Source organism: Octodon degus, unplaced genomic scaffold (assembly GCF_000260255.1).
Source record: "Octodon degus isolate 3935 unplaced genomic scaffold, OctDeg1.0 scaffold00216, whole genome shotgun sequence".
In the NCBI taxonomy this organism is placed as follows: domain Eukaryota; kingdom Metazoa; phylum Chordata; class Mammalia; order Rodentia; family Octodontidae; genus Octodon; species Octodon degus.
Genome location: NW_004524792.1, coordinates 3,266,025 through 3,284,036, shown reverse-complemented (window position 1 = coordinate 3,284,036; position 18,012 = coordinate 3,266,025). Strand labels below are relative to the sequence as shown.

Genomic DNA, 18,012 nt, shown 5'->3' with positions numbered 1-18,012 from the left:
CAGCCTCGCCCCCTGGTGGGCTGAGCTGGCCACACACACACACACACACACACACACACACACACACACAAATAAATAAGTAAAAAAAATAAATAAATAAAAATATTAAAAAAAAAAGAATAGGAAATGTTTTATTGCTACTGCCTGAAGTTTCCATTTATGATTCTGCTTCCTAACTATAGTTGGAACTATGATCCAAGATTATTCCTTTGAACTGTCATGGAATCCAAATATCAGAAAGTGGCAAGAAATTGTGGAAGCCAGAGTTTTTACAGTGTTTTCCTTTTTAAAAGTTACAAGAGTCAACTTATTGAAAGTGCTTTAAACAGAAAACTACAGTTTTCTCTCTCCCTGAAAACAGTTTTGCTTTTTGTTCATTTCTTTCTCCCTGAAAATAGGTTTGCTTTTTGTTCATTAATATTTTTTATTTCCCATCAAAGGCAGCCTTCAGGGTATAAGTTGAGAACGTTGGTCTCAGGGAGTCTGCTTTGTTTTCAGGGGTCTCCAAATGTGGAGTGCTACATGCATAACGTCCTGGGCTCTTAGTTGTACAACTCTAAGTGCCTTATATTAGGATTCTTTTTGCTTAGCCTCTCCCCCTTCCCTATATTTTCCTCTCCTTTTTGCTTTTCTTATTATCAGTCCCCTCATTTAAAATTTTGATTTGAATAAGTTGTGCCAACCTATTAATGTAAATTAGGTAAAAAGTTTCTTTAAAGGTCATTGCTAATTGCTGATGGGAGCTTTACGTTCTGCTGCCTTTGTTAGTGGTTATTAAATTATTAATAGAACTGATACCATTCTGAGGTACTGAAAGTAGAGGATATAATATCTGTTGATGCCTGACGAATTATATAGCATTCTCTTGGAGCTATGGCATTCCCGTTTGTTCCCTACTTGTTGGGTCTTAGTTTAGGAGGTGATTGAACTATGTAATAAATAAAAGAGTCATAGAGTATTTGTATAGAGGCTGCCACTTGATGCACATACCTTACTTGTTTGGTCACTTGGAGATTTTTAAGAATCCACTACCTTCACATTACTAATAAGCTGCTATCTATGTTGGAATGAGCTGTAACTTCTCCTAAAGTTCCCCTCTTCCCATTCTTAACTTGTTTCTTGTTCTTGATTTGGGAGCTACGTTGAATTACATTTATATACCTGACATTCTCTAACTCATTTCCCCCAGTCAGCCCTAACATACTAATAAGCTGCTCAGAGGATCTATTTATTTTGCAGTGCTGAGGATTGAACCCAGGGAGTCCTGAGCTACATCCCCATCTCTTTTACTTATATTTTGAAACAAGGTCTTGTTAAAGTTGCCTGGCTGGTTTTGAAGCATTTGATTCTGCCTCTTCTTCTTGAGTAGCTGGGATTATAGGTTGTATCATCACCCTGGAGTGAGATGTAGGATCCCAAAATGAGATTTCTGCAGGGGGAATGACCTGTGATCTACAGTAGGGTTAATAGTGCCCTTGTCCAGCAGCATCAGGCATCTGGTTAAGTGGCCTGAGAATGTCTGTATTAGCTCTTAGTTGCAGAGTTACACTTAGACATAGAAGAGGAATTTAAGAATGAGGACTGTGGAGGTCTGTGTATCTTCAGCCAGTGTCTGGAGAGTGCTGCTGATGTGTTTCATGTACCATGCATGAATACTCACTGTGAGCCGTAGTGAGGCCCAGGAGTTATTTAGGAGAGTGAGCTAAATTTAAGCCACTCTGTGTATGTTAAGTTTTTTAAGCTAAATGCAGTTCAGGTTGGCATTGAGTGCAATTTGTAGCCCATGCTGGTTTCAGACTCACAACAGTCCTCCTGCCTCATCCTCCCGAGTGCTGGGATTGCAGGTGTGCAGTATCACACCTCATTTTTTTTTTTTTTTTGAGAAGGTCTTGCCCTGTAGTCAAGTCTGGTGTTGGATTCCCTGTGTAGCTCGAACTGGCCTTAAATTTACTATCTTTTCAGTTTTCCAAGGCCTGTGACTATAGGCAGGTGGCCCCCCACCTGTTTTATGATATTATTACTAACTTCAATTATTGGGGAAGTAGGACCTTTGAATTGGGTATGGGAATGGAAGGAAATTATTTGCTACTAACAATTTGGATGTATCAATGAAAATTTTTATTGAATCTGTATCTACGTAATCCCTCCCTCCCTCCCTCCCTCTTTGTTTTTTGAAACTGGTCTCACTATGTAGTTCAGGCTGTCTTTGAACTCATTATGTAGCCCAGGCTGACCCAGGACTTACCACGATCCTCCTGCTTCACTTCCCAAGTGTTGTGATTGCAGGTGTGTGCTACCACACCTGACTGCTCCTCCCTTTCTGTGCCGTATTCATAATGAACTTTGGGAAAGGGGACTAGAAGCTCTTGCAGGGAGTGTGCGGTGAATAATCAGAGCTTTTTCAGTAATGTTTTATTTATTTATTTATTTTTTTGGGTGGAACCAGGAATTGAACTTGGGCCCTTGCGCTTGCCAGGGAAGCGCTTAATCCATTGAGCTGTCTCCAGGGCCCTCAGTAATGTTTTAGGTATGCGTTGTTCTTAGCTGTTCTCCTTGAGCTAAGGGTCTTTGTATTTTTCAGTGGCAAACCTTGAACCATGTCTAGCCATGGGCTGGCTTAGCAAATTGTATAACCATGTTTCATCTGTGTTGAATGCTAAAATTACCAACTTTGAGAGGGGTAGTGTTGCTTGCCTTCACATTCTAGTCCTTAATTTAAATTTCTGGCCTGGTAAGTATGAGATTATAACCTGAAAAAGTCACTGTGTTAGTAAAAGGAATTAGAATTCTCAGGGTGGTTTAGTTTTTGTGCTTAAAAGAAGGAGAGAGACAATGCTGCCTCTGTGTTTTGGGTGAATAATTCCATAGATATTTTGTATGTTGAGATGGCAGGGGTTGACCCAGTCAAGCCAGGCTGTGTATAATTAGGGATTGCTACTGCCCAGGGCACTGGGCTGCCTGGAACCTCTCTGAAATGCCTGTGCGAGCAGTGTGTGTATGGCCTGGTGCGCCCCCAGGGACTCCTGTGCAAGGCTTCCCACAGGAAGGAGGTTCTTTACAGTTCCACTGAGGACTAGCTAACCTCTGCTCTGGTGTCTCAGCAGCTCCTTTCAACCCCCTGCCTTCCTTTCCCTCTCCCACTCATTTTTTTTGTCTTCAAGGTAGCAAATTCCCATTCCCTATGTTAGTCCATAAGGAAGCTCTGCTTATAGGGCTCCTTTGGGGTGGGGTCAGTTGGGGCCTAGGTCTGTTTTAGTCACATTGTTTGGAATGTATTTCAGTCTCCTGTCTCTTTTTCCCACCAGTAATTGTGGGGATTATCAGTTGGCTTACCAGTGGTCAGTGTCCATGAAGCACACTTGGAAGTCCTTGGACGAAAGGTGCTCGTTAGATACATTTTCTAACATGCCCTGTCAGGATGTCCTTAGATCACCAGGATGTTCTAAAGCCTGTGGTAGGGTCACTTCACAACTGTCAGAATTCCCTCTAATATTTACTTCTCATAATGCTCCCGTGAACCTAATCCAGACCTGTAATTTTGCTGTATAAATATTAGGAGTCTTAGATTCTGCTTCTGGGTTTCTAACCAGATAATTCATATTTAGACAAGTCGCATCATTGCTGTATTAGCATCTTCAACTTAAAGTGGGGTTAATGATACTGTTGGGAAGTACTTGTAGGACAAGTTGAGGTGCTCAGAGCAAGAAGCTGTATAATTAAGACACATTACACAGTTTAGTGCTTAGTGCTAGCCAGAATACTTGGGCTTAAAATTGAGAGGACTTGAGACTGGGGCTTTCATTAAAAAAAAAAAAAAATTTTATAGGCTTCTTGATTATGTCAAATATTAAAAAACCAAAAACTGAAAACCAAAGCAAACCAAACAAAAACCCCAGACCCAGAGCCAGGTGTGGTGGTTATATAATCCTGGTACCTGGCAGCCTGCTGAGGCAGGAGAATCTCAAATTTGTGACCAGTCTGGGGTTAAATAGTGAGGTGCTGTCACAATTTGAAAAAAAAAAAAGAAATAAAGCAAACAAAACCCCCAAACAAAAAATGGATCAGGTGCTCGCTTCAGCAGCACATATACCAAAAAATGGATCAGAATTAAAGAATCTAAACACTCACTTAGACCAGTCTTTTTTTCATTTCTGTAACAAGCAGTCTGGGAGACCTATGTTATTCTTGTGCTTTGAAGAACTGATAGGGTTGGTAGAAGGAAAGCCACAATCTAAGATGGTGTATACGCTAGTGTAGCAGAGTCCCAAGAACTATCCCAGAAGGGAAGGCAGGATTGTTCGCACGCAGGAACTTGAGACCAGTCTGGACAACCATAGTGAGTCTTCTGTTTCAGAAGCACAAACAAACCAACCTCCACAACAACAACAAAAAAAACCCTTTGGATAACCCGCTACTATTACGGACTACTGTACTATATTGGATTATTTTGCTGAATTCACACTCCTACAATATTCATATGGCAATGAAATACCCATCTCTGACAAAACTAAACAAAAAAAGGGGGATATAAATGAAGGACCGTTTTGTATCTGTATATACAAAATAGGATAGATAAACAGCTACTTTCTCTTAATTCAATGAGAAGAAAGATTTGTACTAAGTCTTTGGACAGGATATCATGTCTGCATCTTGTACTATGAATAACCACTACAAAGACAACAATATGCAATGTATTACTTATTGTAACTGTCCAATTAATGTTTTGAAACTGTATCATTGCTGTTTGTTTCTCAATAAAATTAATAAAAAAATAAAAAAAGTAAAAATAGCAAAAAAGCAGATAGTCAATGAGCAGAGTATAAGCACTGCATATACTGATAGTCTTAAGCAGTTTACTGCCTTTCTCATTCATTAACTAGATTTTTACTTTCTGGTGCTGGGGATCAAACCAAAGGCCTCTCTGTTCAAGAATACCAAGTAGGCACTGTACCACTGACCCATAACTTCCACCCCTTAACTAGAATATTACATTTGAAAAGATACTGTGGTATAATGATGCTTTGAATTAGTGAATTTTTTTTTTTTTTTATGAGGGGAAAAATTTAGCTGCGTTTGTGGTGGTGATAAATGAACAGTTGGGAGGAGCTGACGAGTTGCTAAGTCATGGCCCACAGCATTGGTGAAGAGTTGCTCCCGGCTTCTTTACCAGATGAACAGGTGGACTTGAGCCAACTCCATTGTCAACTGTATTACTCCCTCCACAGGTACTTAGAGAAGGAGAAAAATACATTGTTGGGGTGGGGGATAATGGTTGATAGATTTATCCCTGTTGATTCAAAGTGGAGGAGTGACAAGTTGAAATTAACAGGTAGTAAACCAGGTGTGATGGCTCACATACTCCCAGCATGCTGGGAAGCTGAGGCAGGAGGATTGCAAGTTGAATTCCAGTCAGGGCAATTTTAGTGATTTGGTGAGCTTTTTCTCAAGTGAAAACAAGCAAAGGGCTGGGGTTCATATTAGCTTAATGTGAAGGCACAGGGTTTAATCCCTAGTATTGCAGACAAATAACAAAACACTGACCCAGAAAAAACTTTGCTCTTAGGATAAAGTTAGGCTGTTAGGAATGCTGTGAAACCTTCTTTTAAGTGACAAGGTAAAAATGAAATTCTTAAACTGTTATCTACATGAGTTATTTTACTAAGTGCTGAGTCTCTTATATATGCTGCTTATATGAAGTGAGTCTCATTAGCCTTTGCTTGAGCAAATGGTTCCTGTTATGCAGGGTTTGTGCCATTTAGCAGAGGATCACCTAAAGAGTTTTTCAATATGTTTCATTAACATAGTAGAGTTTCTGTTTACGTAAGTAAAAAGGCTCTGTGGGCAAAAGCCTTGCAAGGTTTAGATTAGAACCTTCAATATTGTCACCCAATCTGACAAGTTTGTTGTTCAGCTTAAATTTGGACAAGTTGACATCTAAGTATAGGTTTCCTCAGCTGTGAAATAAGAGTAATTCCTGGAGTTGTTGAGGGTTAAGTGATCAGAGTTTCCAAGTAAGATGGAGGCCACTGTCTTACCTCTTCCTATTATTTTATTTGTAGAGATTTTCAGATAAAAATGAGAAAGAAGAAAAAAAAAAGCCTTTATGTATTCTTCCTGTACAAAGAGTAAGCCAGTGATTCCCAAGTGGATTGTGTGTGTGTGTGTGTGTGTGTGTGTGTGTGTGTGTTCAAGTCCCCCAGCCCCCGTTTGGCAATCCAGGAAGAAATTTTTGTGGTCACAGTTGTTTTGAGGAGTGTTTGCTGTGCTGCAGTCCTCCAGGGATTAGAGATCAGAGATGCTGCTAAATATCCTGCAGTGCATGGACTAACCTGCCACAAAAAAGAACAGTCTAGACACAAATATCAGATGCTGAGGTTGAGAAACCCTGCTTTAGGCAAAATTACTTTTTTTTTTTTTTGCAGGAAAATCCCTTTTAAAAAAACCACCACCACAGGGGCTGGTGAGATGGCTCAATGGTCTAAAGCACCTACTTAGAACAAGCTTGGCAAAGCGCAGGGACCGCGGTTCAATCCCCCAGCACCACATGCCAGCCCTGCCCCCTGGTGGGCTGAACTGGCCACACACACACACACACACACACACACACACACATAAATAAAAAATAAATAAAAAAAAACCACCACCACAACAACCACCCAAAACAATAAAAGTTAAAAAAAGAAATCTTTTTGTTTACAGAATGGCTTCAAATAATTGAAACATACAAGCGAAAAAATTCTAAACTTAGTTACTGTTATTTGTATTTACTGTACCTAAAACTAGAGGGATGAATAATCAGTAGGGCCTTAGGCTTTTAGTATAGGACTCTGGAAGAGCCACACAGATTAGATTTTTAGGGGGACAGACAGGCGCTTTTGTTCTTACAAGATGGCAGAACCTTCTACATAGCTTTGCTTTCATTTTTTTTTTTTTTATTATCAATGCAGCTACTGTACTATTTTGGAGCTACCTAAGTATGGTGAGCTACCCCTTCCCTCAACTACCTGAGATTAAGTGGAAAAATCTTCCTGGAAATAAGTTTAAATATATTTATTAGGCAGTACTTTTTTTTGTTCTGGTAGACAGAATATTTTTATCCTTTTGTTACACTTGTTGCTGTACCACTTTACCATGCATTCACAACCCCACTTCTCCTCTGAGGTTGTGTCCTTTGTGTGCTGTCCTTGGGGCAGAGGTGAGTGTGGAGCAGAGCGGCAGAGTATACTGTGGCCAGAGGTATCCAGATCTGCACTCCTTCTCCATGTATGCCATCTGCAGGTATACCACAGATAACAGTCTCATGTTGGTATCTGTTTTTGTTATTATTGTCCTTGCTGAGACAAAATTCCCAACACCCATCAGTGCTCAGGCACCTTTCTCTAGTGAGCAACTGCTCCTCTTATACCTCCTGAGATACCTTTTCTCCTCCAAGGCTGCTTCCTACAGGAAGCCTGTCTTCTTTTTGCCCCAGGTGAGTGGGGTCTCTGCCTAGCAGGGTGCTCTCCTCCTTGTGGACTGCAGGCTCTTTGAGCAGCATCCCACTTCCTTCTCTTCCTGGCCATGAAGGTACCTGTGTGTACTGCTTTATGCATGATGGGAGCATGGAACAGACAGTTAAAATATAACATAATTTTAATAGAGAAAATAAAAATAATTTATTCTTTTGTTTTATGTCACTTTACATTAATATTTCTGCATAAGTTACCTCATACCACACAGAAGCTCTTGTCTGGTTAGACGTGCTTTTCTAGTACAGCCTTTTAAATTACTAGGTCCTTAATTATGTAGTACACTGCTGTCATTGTGCTAAACTAACCCTAAACCCACCTTACTGTTAAAACTTAGCAAAAGAAAATAACCTTGAATGGTACTCCAGTTTTTCTCTGCTACTGAACTATAGTGGCAGGGTAACAAATTTCAAGAAAAATGGATAGACATGCTATTGTTAATCAAATAGTGAACTGTTGGTAAGAATGCGTACTGCAGCTTAGAAATGATGCTGAAAATAGTACTTCCAACATTAGTCTCCTCTGTAATCTCCAAATTATAGATAGGCATAAATGTTTTCTGAAACTGTAGTATTGGTTATCCAAACCATATGCTTGATAATTCTTCCTACTGAAGGTTAGTAGTTGCTAAAGAACTTTGGGTTTAAATAAAAGCAAAAAAACAAAAACAACAACAACAAAAAAAAACCTTTGGGTTTGTGAGTCATGTTGCCTGTGTGGAATAATCTGCTTTCAATAACTTGTAACTTTGTCACTTAGGCAGTTGACCTTACTGCATTGTGTTTTTCTCATCTAAAAATGTAAATAGTAACTTACAGTTTGTGAGAAATGAATGTTATATGAAATGTGTTCTTGAGCAGTGTTTGGTGTGTGGGAAGTGTTTTGTAAATGGTAGCTATTATTATCATTACTTTAGCGTAGAACAGTATATACATAGCAGGCACAGAATAGTAGGCTGATGTCTTCAGAGTTGGTTAAAATTTGACAGGAGGCTAAAGGCAGAAAGAGGCAGGAAGTTCATAGGGGGACTTTAGGCTTTTTCACTAGGGTCAGTGATTATGGGTTTCTGCTACCATACTGGACTGGGGATTGTACTGATTTTCAATCTGTCTCTCCTTGTGAATAAGATGTCAATCTTTTTGTGTGGCTTCCTCATTGATGAATTTGGATAATGATGGAGGGTTGTTGTGAGAAGTCTGTGTGTTAATACGTGTAAAGTGCTTAAAGAACAGTGCCTGAAACATAGGTAATAGTACGGGAAGTGTCATTGTTTATAATTGTACCTGGGCCAGGCATGATGCTAAGCTTGTTGAAGACGTTACAGCCTTTCATTCCCAGGTCTTTACCACTGTCGATTCACAGATGAGGATCTTGCCCAAGACTGTTAGGTAGCCTACTGTACAGAGATTTAGTTGATCCTGCTGCTGGCTTTTCTGTGGATATACCTATCCTACTGTGTGTCTATGATATGCCTGCTTCACAGGGAGGGGGCAGCTGTGACAGCGTGGTACATGCTGATGACTGGGAACACTGTCAGGTCCTCACAGGGAGATAAAAGATTTGGTGAAGCCATCATTTCTATTAGAGTGTGCCTGATGGCCAGAGGCCCTTCCTGTAGAAGGGACCAGCCCTCTTCAGTTGTGCAGGGTACTGATTAGAAGTGAGATTGCTCAGACATGATGCCTTCTAATTTTTTACCCCAGTACTGAGGTTTGAACTCAGGGCTTCACACTAAGGTACATTTCCAACCCTTACTTTTTTTCTTTTTTAATTTAAAGGCAGGGACTTGCATTTGTCAGTGTCCTGCCCCAGCCTCCCTCAGGGCTGGAATCACAGGTGTGCACCACTATGCCTGGCTTCTAGGTTTCATCTGTAAAAATGCTGTGCCAGAATTGTTTTGAAAGTATTTTCATTATAGGCTTAGCAGAGTCCAAGGGTTATAAACATGATTTTAAAAAATGTCATTAGTATTTCACAAGCAGATTATGAAACTGAGCAAAGATAAAACTGACCAGGATTTTAAAAATGTCCTCAGCTATATCTATGTAATACATTGTTTTTCCCATGACGGCAGTATTATACTGTAAAGCAAGTCATTAAAAGTTGTCCTTTGTTTTAAAGTGCTCTAGAAACATTTAATTTCTCTCTAAATATTAAAATAAACTGGTAATGAATGGATGCTATGGTTTTGTAAAGCCACAGATATTTAGTGGCCTGGAGGAAAATTTTACTGTCATTTCACTCCTGTCTATCTTTTTTCCTAAGAGCTGAGGAAGCAGAATGATAGAAAACAATGGTTTTTTTTTTTTTTTTTTTTTGAACTGGGGATTGAACTCAGGCCCTTGTACTTGCCAGGTAAGTGCTTATTCTACTGAGCCATCTCCCCGGCCCCAACAAAGTTTTTCTTGTTTCAGACTTTTTGTCAGTAAGAGTGGAATGAGCTCTCATGGCGGGATTTATTTTGGAGGCTCTTTTGTAAGCTTGTTTAGTGTCAGATTACTTCATTTCAGGCAGGTAGAACAATGCCAGATGCCCCAAAAGAAAGATGTTTTATATGTGTAATTGGCTATGAATCATTAATGATGTGAGTTAGGTGTAGCGGTTTAGATTTTAGTGAATGCTGCTAGGTTGACATGGAATTTGTAGAGGGTTTCACTCCTTCCCTTCGCCCTCCTCATCTGGTCTGACAGGGTTTCACTGTGTAGTTCAGGCTGGCCTAGAACTCACAGTGATCCTCTTGTCTCAGCCTCCCGAGTCCTGGGGTTACAGGTGTGCGCCATCATGCCTGCTAAAATTTTTATTTTTTTGTTTTTAATTGGAACCAAAGCCATCAGTATAGTTACAGTGATTTACAAATTGTATGTCTCCTCCTGAAGTGTCTTAGGTTTGTATTCAGTTTATTTGTTAATGTCTAAATAAGATTTGCGTTATCTATACAGCAAGGTGATTGTAATGTATGCTTGGTATCTGAGTCTGGTAGCAGGAACTGGTTAAATTGCTGAGTCTTCTGTTGCAGATGAATCCCACACAAAGCCATGCTTTGTGGTGTCTCTGGGAAAACTCTTTGTCATTACGCAGCTTTTATTAGAGAAGTGAAACTTCCTTAGATTTTGCTGTAAAATCACATATGGTATCTCAGGTTTCATTATTTTGTGATAAATCAAAATGTGGGTTAACAATTCGGTATTCAGGAACTAAGTTTTTGGGTTTGTTTGATGTAGTGCCTCACGACTTGACATTTATGATCCTGGGTGCTTGACAGGTGCATGCAGTGTGTGTTACGGCGGATGTATATGTGTGCTGTGGTTAGGGACACTTGGTTTTGAGTACTGGATGTGAAGAGACCTGTGAATTCTTTCTTTTGCCATTTGCAAGTAACTATAGCTCAGAATCCTTTAGGTGTAGAGAGGATAAAGATATACTCATTTTTTAATATTAGCTTTGTTGAAAATTTCACAATACAGTTCATCCATGTAAAAAGTACAGTTAGTTTTTAATGTGTTCATAGAATAGTGCAAGCTTTGCCATAGGTTTTGAACATTTCCATCACTTCCCAAAGAAGCTCAAGCCTGTTCCTACCCACTCCAACCGTGTCCGGCAGCAAGTGCTTTTTCTGTGTCAGTGAGTTTGCCTCTTCTGCACAGTACGAATACATAGTTTTATATCACATGTGGTCTTCTCTGGCTGGTTTCTTTTTACTCAGCTTAACATTTTTAAGGTTTATCATTCACATTGAAGCATGCATTAGTACTAGTCCATTTTATGTGTGTGTGTGTGTGTGTGTGTGTGTGTGTGTGTGTGTTTGTCTTACTAGAGCTTAAACCCAGCACCTCACTCATGTTAGGGAAGTGCTTCCCTCCTGAGCTACATTTCTCACCCTCTTCAGCATTTTTATTTTGAGATAGTTTGTTGCTACATTGTCCACACTGGCCTTGAACTCAAGATCCCTTTCCCCAGCCTTCCAGGTAGCTCTGCAATTACAAGTTTGCACCACCACACCACTATTTAACCTTTTGCGGAACTACTACTACTACACTGTTTCCCAAAACAAGGGTTTTTCTTTTTTATGACTAATGAAGTTGAACATCTTTAGTGCTTTTGGCTTTTTTTTTTGGCGGAACCAGGGGTTCAACTCAGGCCCTTGTGCTTGCCAGGCAAGTGCTTGCTTATTCTACTGAGCCACCTCCCTGGCCCCTTATTGGCAATTTTTTCTTTAGAAAAATATGTCTTTAGATCATTTGCTTGTTTGTAAGTTGTGTTATTACTGAGACTGAAGATTTTTTTTTTAATTTCTAGATAAAAGCTCTTCTTATCATACATGTGATTTACACATGTTTTTTCTAGTTCTGTGGGTTGTGTGCCCCTTACTCCCTACAGGAGGGTTGAGCCCAGGGCTTCACACGTGCTATGTAAGTTTATGGAGTTACATGCCCAATCCAGTTTGTTTTATTTTGTGACAGAATCTTGTTGAGTTGCCCATCCTGGCCTGGAACTTGTGATTCCCCCTTCCTCCTGCAAGTCGTGTGGGAGCAGAGGTGTGCATTCCCACACCTGCACGTATTAGATTTTTTAAAAATTAATTCGATGGTGATATTTCTCCCATTTAGAATTGTGTAAAACACATAAAATGTAGCATTTTAACTCCTTTAGTTGTACTGTGTAGCCATGATCATCATCCAGAACTCTTCATTTTGTAAAATTGAAGCTCTGTATCCATTAAATGTTAAGTTCCCATATCCTCCTCCTCTGCCCTTTGACACCTGCCATTCTATTTTCTGCTCCTGTGAATTTGACCATTATAGGTCTTTATGAGGGATACTTATTGGTGGAATGGTACAATATTTGTCCTTTGTGACTGCCTTATTTTCCTTAGCATGCAACAGTAAAATATATGTGTGTCATTCAGGTTCACTCATGTAGCATGTTTATTTTATTTTATTTACTTTTTGTTTGATACAGGGTCTCACTACGCAGTTTGGACTTGTAGTGATCCTCCTGATTCAGCCTCCCCAGCCCTGGGATTACAGGCATGTGCTACCACGCCCAGTTTTGGTGGCCAGCCGGACCTAAGGGGCTGGCACAGCATGTGGTGTCTGGGATTGAACCCGGGTCCCTGCGCTTGCCAGGCAGGCATTTAGTCTGCTAAGCCATCTCCCCAGCCTGGCATGTATATTTTATTGTTTGTATATAGCTCATTTATTTGTTAGTAGACCCTGGGGTTGCTTCACCTTTTGGCTGTTGTGAATGGTGCTGCTATGACCATGAGTATACAAATAAATGTTGGTAGTGTTCTTTGAAACAGAAGTTTCTAACTTCCACGACATTCAATTTATTTTGTTTGTTGCTTGTGCTTTTTGTGTAAGAAACCATTGCCTAATCCAAGATCACAAAGATTTGTATTTGTTTCCTTTTAATAGTTTAGTATGTGGTTGTAAATCTTTCATCTTTTTGAGTTAATTTTTGTATATATTATGAGGACACATTCATGTTTTGTTTGTTGATCTCAGGACCTTGGGCTTGCCAGGCAAGTGATGAGCTATATCCCGGGCCCATTCATGTTTTATTGAATGGTGGCTCTAAATTTAAGCTCTAGGAAAATTGGAATGTAAAACCTTTCAGCAGATTCCCTTCTCTTCCAAGACCTTGCTCTGTCATGTTGCAGAAGCCCAAGTCCAGTCAGTGTCCTTCACCAGTGAGAACTCTGTGGCAGACTTTGGCAATAATTATTTTACACCTGCTACATTTTTATTTGCAACAGTGGCTTAATTCCTTTTTATGTGGCCTCCTCTACAACATAATCTATGCTAGGCAAAAAATCCCACCTGCACGTTACCGGGTGCTTAGGTGACACCTGTATGGAGGCCTTTAGCTTCCCATCATGTGGGATGGGAAATCGCATTCCAGCGTAGTGCCTCAGGGGGAATCTTGGTGTTGCCTCTAAAATGACTTCCTTTCCATTTCAGAAATTAAAGAGTTCTCTACAAAGAGAATGACAGAGTGCTGCTGCCAGAGGATGCAGCCTTCACAGTACTTCAAGGGAATATCCATCATTTTAGGTTTTTCTCTATGGATTGAAGGCCACCATTGCAAGGCAAGCCTTTCCTGGTTTTTCCAGAATTGACAAATAATTTTGACTCTATAGTAGAAACAAAAGGAAAAATAAAAATAGCTCTAGACTTTTTCAAAGGATTCCCCTTGGCATGCTTGTGTAAAAACTACACCCAGATTTCTGTGTAATCAGAGATTCTCTGGGTTTCAGTTCCCCTTGCTGTTCAGTAGGGTTGAATTCCTAGAACAAAATGCCAGCAGTGTGGCAGGACTGGAGTTCGTAGCTGGCCTCCTGACATTTTAAACCTCCTTCCCTGAGGTTTTGGAGCTAGAAGGACACAAGGTACTATCATTTTTTAAAAAAAATAGTAGGCATTATTTCATAATACTAAATGTGATGTAACGAAAGGTTATTATGCCGTATATTGATAGGCTTGAGTGCTGAATGAAAGGAAAGCATAAACCTGGCTATGGGTGCTGTCCAGAACCTTCCTGACTGCTGGCTCTCTTCTGTACTAGTAGGTCCTCTGGCTTGAGAATGATTTATGCACTTATTTAATTGTCCTAAGCTCTCTTAACTGGAGCTTCTTATAGAGCCCAGTGCCCCACAAGGAATCCCTAGATCTGCCACAGCCACAACCACTAGTGAGTGCTGGGCCTATGAGCACAGGCCTCGTCTATCTCTGCAGGTGGTATGGCTTGAAACTGTTTCAGCATTTTGCTTCTCCTTGGTGGTATTGGCTGGACCTCTTCAGACATTGTGGTTTAAAATGTGCATGACAGGGTTATAATTTGTGTGTCTTGTTGCTGGGCCTCTGAACCAGGGGCCTGAAGCCAGCAGGAATGTGTTAACTGTAGTGTAGTATGTTGCTAATTCAAGTGTTGCACTCTTGATGGGCAAGCAGGGCTTTGGCATATAAAATATGAGGCCTAGGTAGATGTGTTCTGTGAAGTTTGTGTCAGTATGTATGCTTGTGGATGAGCATAGTAGGCCATATGTGGCCTCACAGTGTCTGTAGTAGTGCTGTGTGAAATCAGGAAAGTGTGAGAGAGGGGTTTCATGGGAGGTATGCTGAGATCAGCATCAGGTCTGCAGAACTTAGGATGGATGGAGATAATTACCTGTAAAAGTGTTTTTTGTTATTTTAATGTACCAAGTACAGGGTTGGAATCTCTCTGTAAAAATCTGAAATATGACTATTTCATATACTTTAAAATTTTCAAGAAATAATTTAAGCAGAATTAAACTTAATGATGTTAAATTTCTGTGTAGTATTCCTCTTAACCAGTTGTGCCTGGCTAACAACCACATAATTTGTAATGAGCTGGGATTCCCTTCCCTCTTCTTTTGTCAGACTGCCATTCACATAAGTTGGAACTACAGGGTTAAAAGTGATAGTACACATACGTAGTATTTCCTGACGTTTGTATGTTCTTCTTTGGCACTGTTTTTATTTTTTATTTTTTTTAATTTTTAATTTTTTTTTTTTTTGGTTCCTCGAATGCCTTCAGGGCACTTTTGGCCAGCGGGAGAGGTGTGAGGTTCGAACTCCAGCAACCTGAGGCTGGCAGCTTTGTGGAAGCAGCCACTTAAAGGCCTGAGCTAGGGCCAGGCCCCGTTGGCACTGTTTTTAGATGTTACAAAACAGTGGTGGCACCTATGGCATGTGTGCTGCAGCAGTCTATATCATTGAAAGCTCTAAAATTTTGCTATCACCCTTGTAAAGCAAGGTGTTTTTGCAGGCTCTGGTACTGTTTTGTTTTGTTAAGACAGGATCTCACTAGTAGGTAGCCAAAGAGTGGCCTCAAGCTCACATAGCCTGCTTTACCCTTCTGAGGGCTGATTTCTGGACAAGCACCACCATGCCCCAGAACTGGTAGCTTTTTATGAAGGGCCTGTTGTATTCATTTCTGTGTGCTCATAGGAACTTCCTGGGTGATGGCTTTTTTTGTTGGTTGGTTTTTGTTTTCGTTTTCTGGCAGTGTTAGTTAACGTGCATTTGATGATGGCTTGTTTTCTCTTGCTGGTGCTGTCAGACTACAGCTTCCAGAACTGGACCACATTCCCTTTTGTATTCCCTAAATGTGCTAATAGAGGGCTCACCTGGTCTGTTTTTAACCTAAGACTTTAATTGTGATCTGTTTTCTGTGGTGCTGGGAGCCAAATCCAGGGCCTTGTACATACTTGGCAAGCACTCTACCACTAAGCTATCTTCCCCAGTCCACTAATATCTTGTGATCTGGAAAGTATACTGTGGTAAATGCAGTCTAAAACTACAACCTTTTTCAGTATTTTGATCACTCTGATAGCTTGTACTAAGGAAGACTACAGTTAGCAGAGAACTCTCTGACTGCCTTTAAACACATTTGCCTAGGTTTCCCACATTTGAATAAAAAAAAGTTCCTTCGAACTTCTAGCTTTATGTTAACTTGGGTTTTTTTGGTAGTTCAGGCTGGCCTCCAACTCAGACTTATAGCAATCCTTCTGTGTCAGCATCTTGAGAGTGCTGGGGTTGTGATTTCATTGTGTTAACTGATTTTGCCTGTCTCCTTTAAAAAAAAATTTTTAAATGTATTTGGTGTAGGGTCTCACTACACAGCTCAGACTCGTAGTGATCCTCCTGTCTCAGTCTCCCTAGTGCTGGGATTATAGGCTTGCACCACCACACCCAGTCTTGGGGTCTGACTTGGCATGCCCAGGGTGGGGCCAGCGTGGCATGTGGTACTAGGGATTGAACCTGGGTCCTTGAGCTTGTCTGTGTAGGCGCTTAGGCTGCTGAGCTATCTTCCAACTCTCTTTTTTTTTTTTTTTTTTTTTTGTGATTAGTAAGTTTGCTAGTTTGTCAGAACAGCCAGGAACATGGGTGGCTAATGTCCTCCGTGGTTACCAATGCCACTTGTGACAAAAGCTTTTGTTCCCAGAGCAGCCTACTGATGATAGTTTTTACCAACACCCCATTCCCCCAGTTTTGAACCCAGGGCTCCTCATGTCCTACACAAGTGCTCAGTCTCTGAGCTATACTCCAGCCCAGATATAGTCATATTTTTCATAGTTGGAGAAATACATTTCAGTGTAATGGTGGTTTTGTTTCTTTCGTATTGGACGACTCAGTAAAGGTGAATAATGCAGTTGTCCCCCCCCCCACCCCAGGAATCAAACCCAGAGCATATGCTCTACCACATTCTCAGTCCCAGCTGCTTTTAGTAATGCCTTTGAAAAACATACTCTTTCTTTTTTGTTTAATTTTTAATTTTTTTAACATACTCTTTCAACTGATAATCTGGTTGTATGAGTATGCTATCATAGCTACCTTAGGCCATTGGCCTGGACTTAAATCTTTGGGTCATCTCCTTGAAACAGATTGACCCTTTGGGTCACTTGTTGTCTAGACAGTTGTTTCTTACTAATGAGCAGAGCACCTGTCTATCCTCTTGTGCACTTTAACTTAAAACTCCATTGATTCCTGAGGGGCAGACAAAATAGTAAATGGGAAAAGAACTTTTAAAGCGTTCAAGTTTACCAGTAATAATTCATAGCGGACACAGTCGTGACATTGTGGAAGCTGGCTGGCAGAAGGTTTGACACTTTGGTTTGTCTTTGCCAGAAAAGAAAGAAATTCTGAGTCCTTCTCAGAGTTGATGTCTTAGGGTATCTTATTAACACAGAGCTAGTTCACTTGAAAATAGTGGTGGGCTTATGTAAGTCTAGCTCTTTCCACACTTGGGAATTTTTGAGATTTTTATTCTAAGATCAATGGTAAGTCTTTAATGGAATTTAGGCTAATATTACATAAGAGAATGTCAGGTTCATCAGTTACACAAATCTTATGTAAGATATTGATCTGTCTATCTATCTGTTTGGTTTTTTTTTTTTTTTTTTTTTTTTAGACAGGGCTTCATTCCCTATGTAGTTCATTCTGGCTTTAAACTTGCAGCGATCCTCCTGCCTCAACCTCCTGAGTGCTGAGATTACAGGTGTGTACCACCACACCCAGCTATATATAGATGTTATGCTGAAGAATGACATTAATCCATCAGTTATCTTTTGAGTAGCCCCAAACATAAAGGTGATGACAATCTCAACCAAGTGCATGGAAAGAACCTTGTTTGTATTTTTTTTTTCCCCTGCTAGAACACCATTGAAAGAGAAGTTGAGCTTACATTGTAGACAGGATAATGAGATAGCTACATTTTATTAAGCACTTATTTTTAACAACTATTTATTTATTTATTTATTTATTTATTTTTGTGGAACCGGGGATTGAACTCAGGCCCTTGCACTTGCCAGGCAAGCACTTACTCTACTGAGCCATCTTCCCGGACCCTCAGCACTTATTTTGTGCCAGCTTATAGGAGCAGATCTAATTTTACTTCTGATTACAACTTCATAAAGTAGATACTACTGTTATTCCCCCATTTCAAGTGAAAGCTTAGGTTTTGTTTTTGTTTTGTTGTT

At 40.2% G+C, this 18,012-nt stretch overlaps 1 protein-coding gene across 1 annotated transcript in view; it reads left to right on the top strand.

Annotated features, from left to right (window-relative positions):
* Foxo1 (forkhead box O1) overlaps positions 1-18,012 on the top strand; it is an 84,514-nt gene that overhangs the window by 15,126 nt on the left and 51,376 nt on the right. The window lies entirely within an intron of this gene.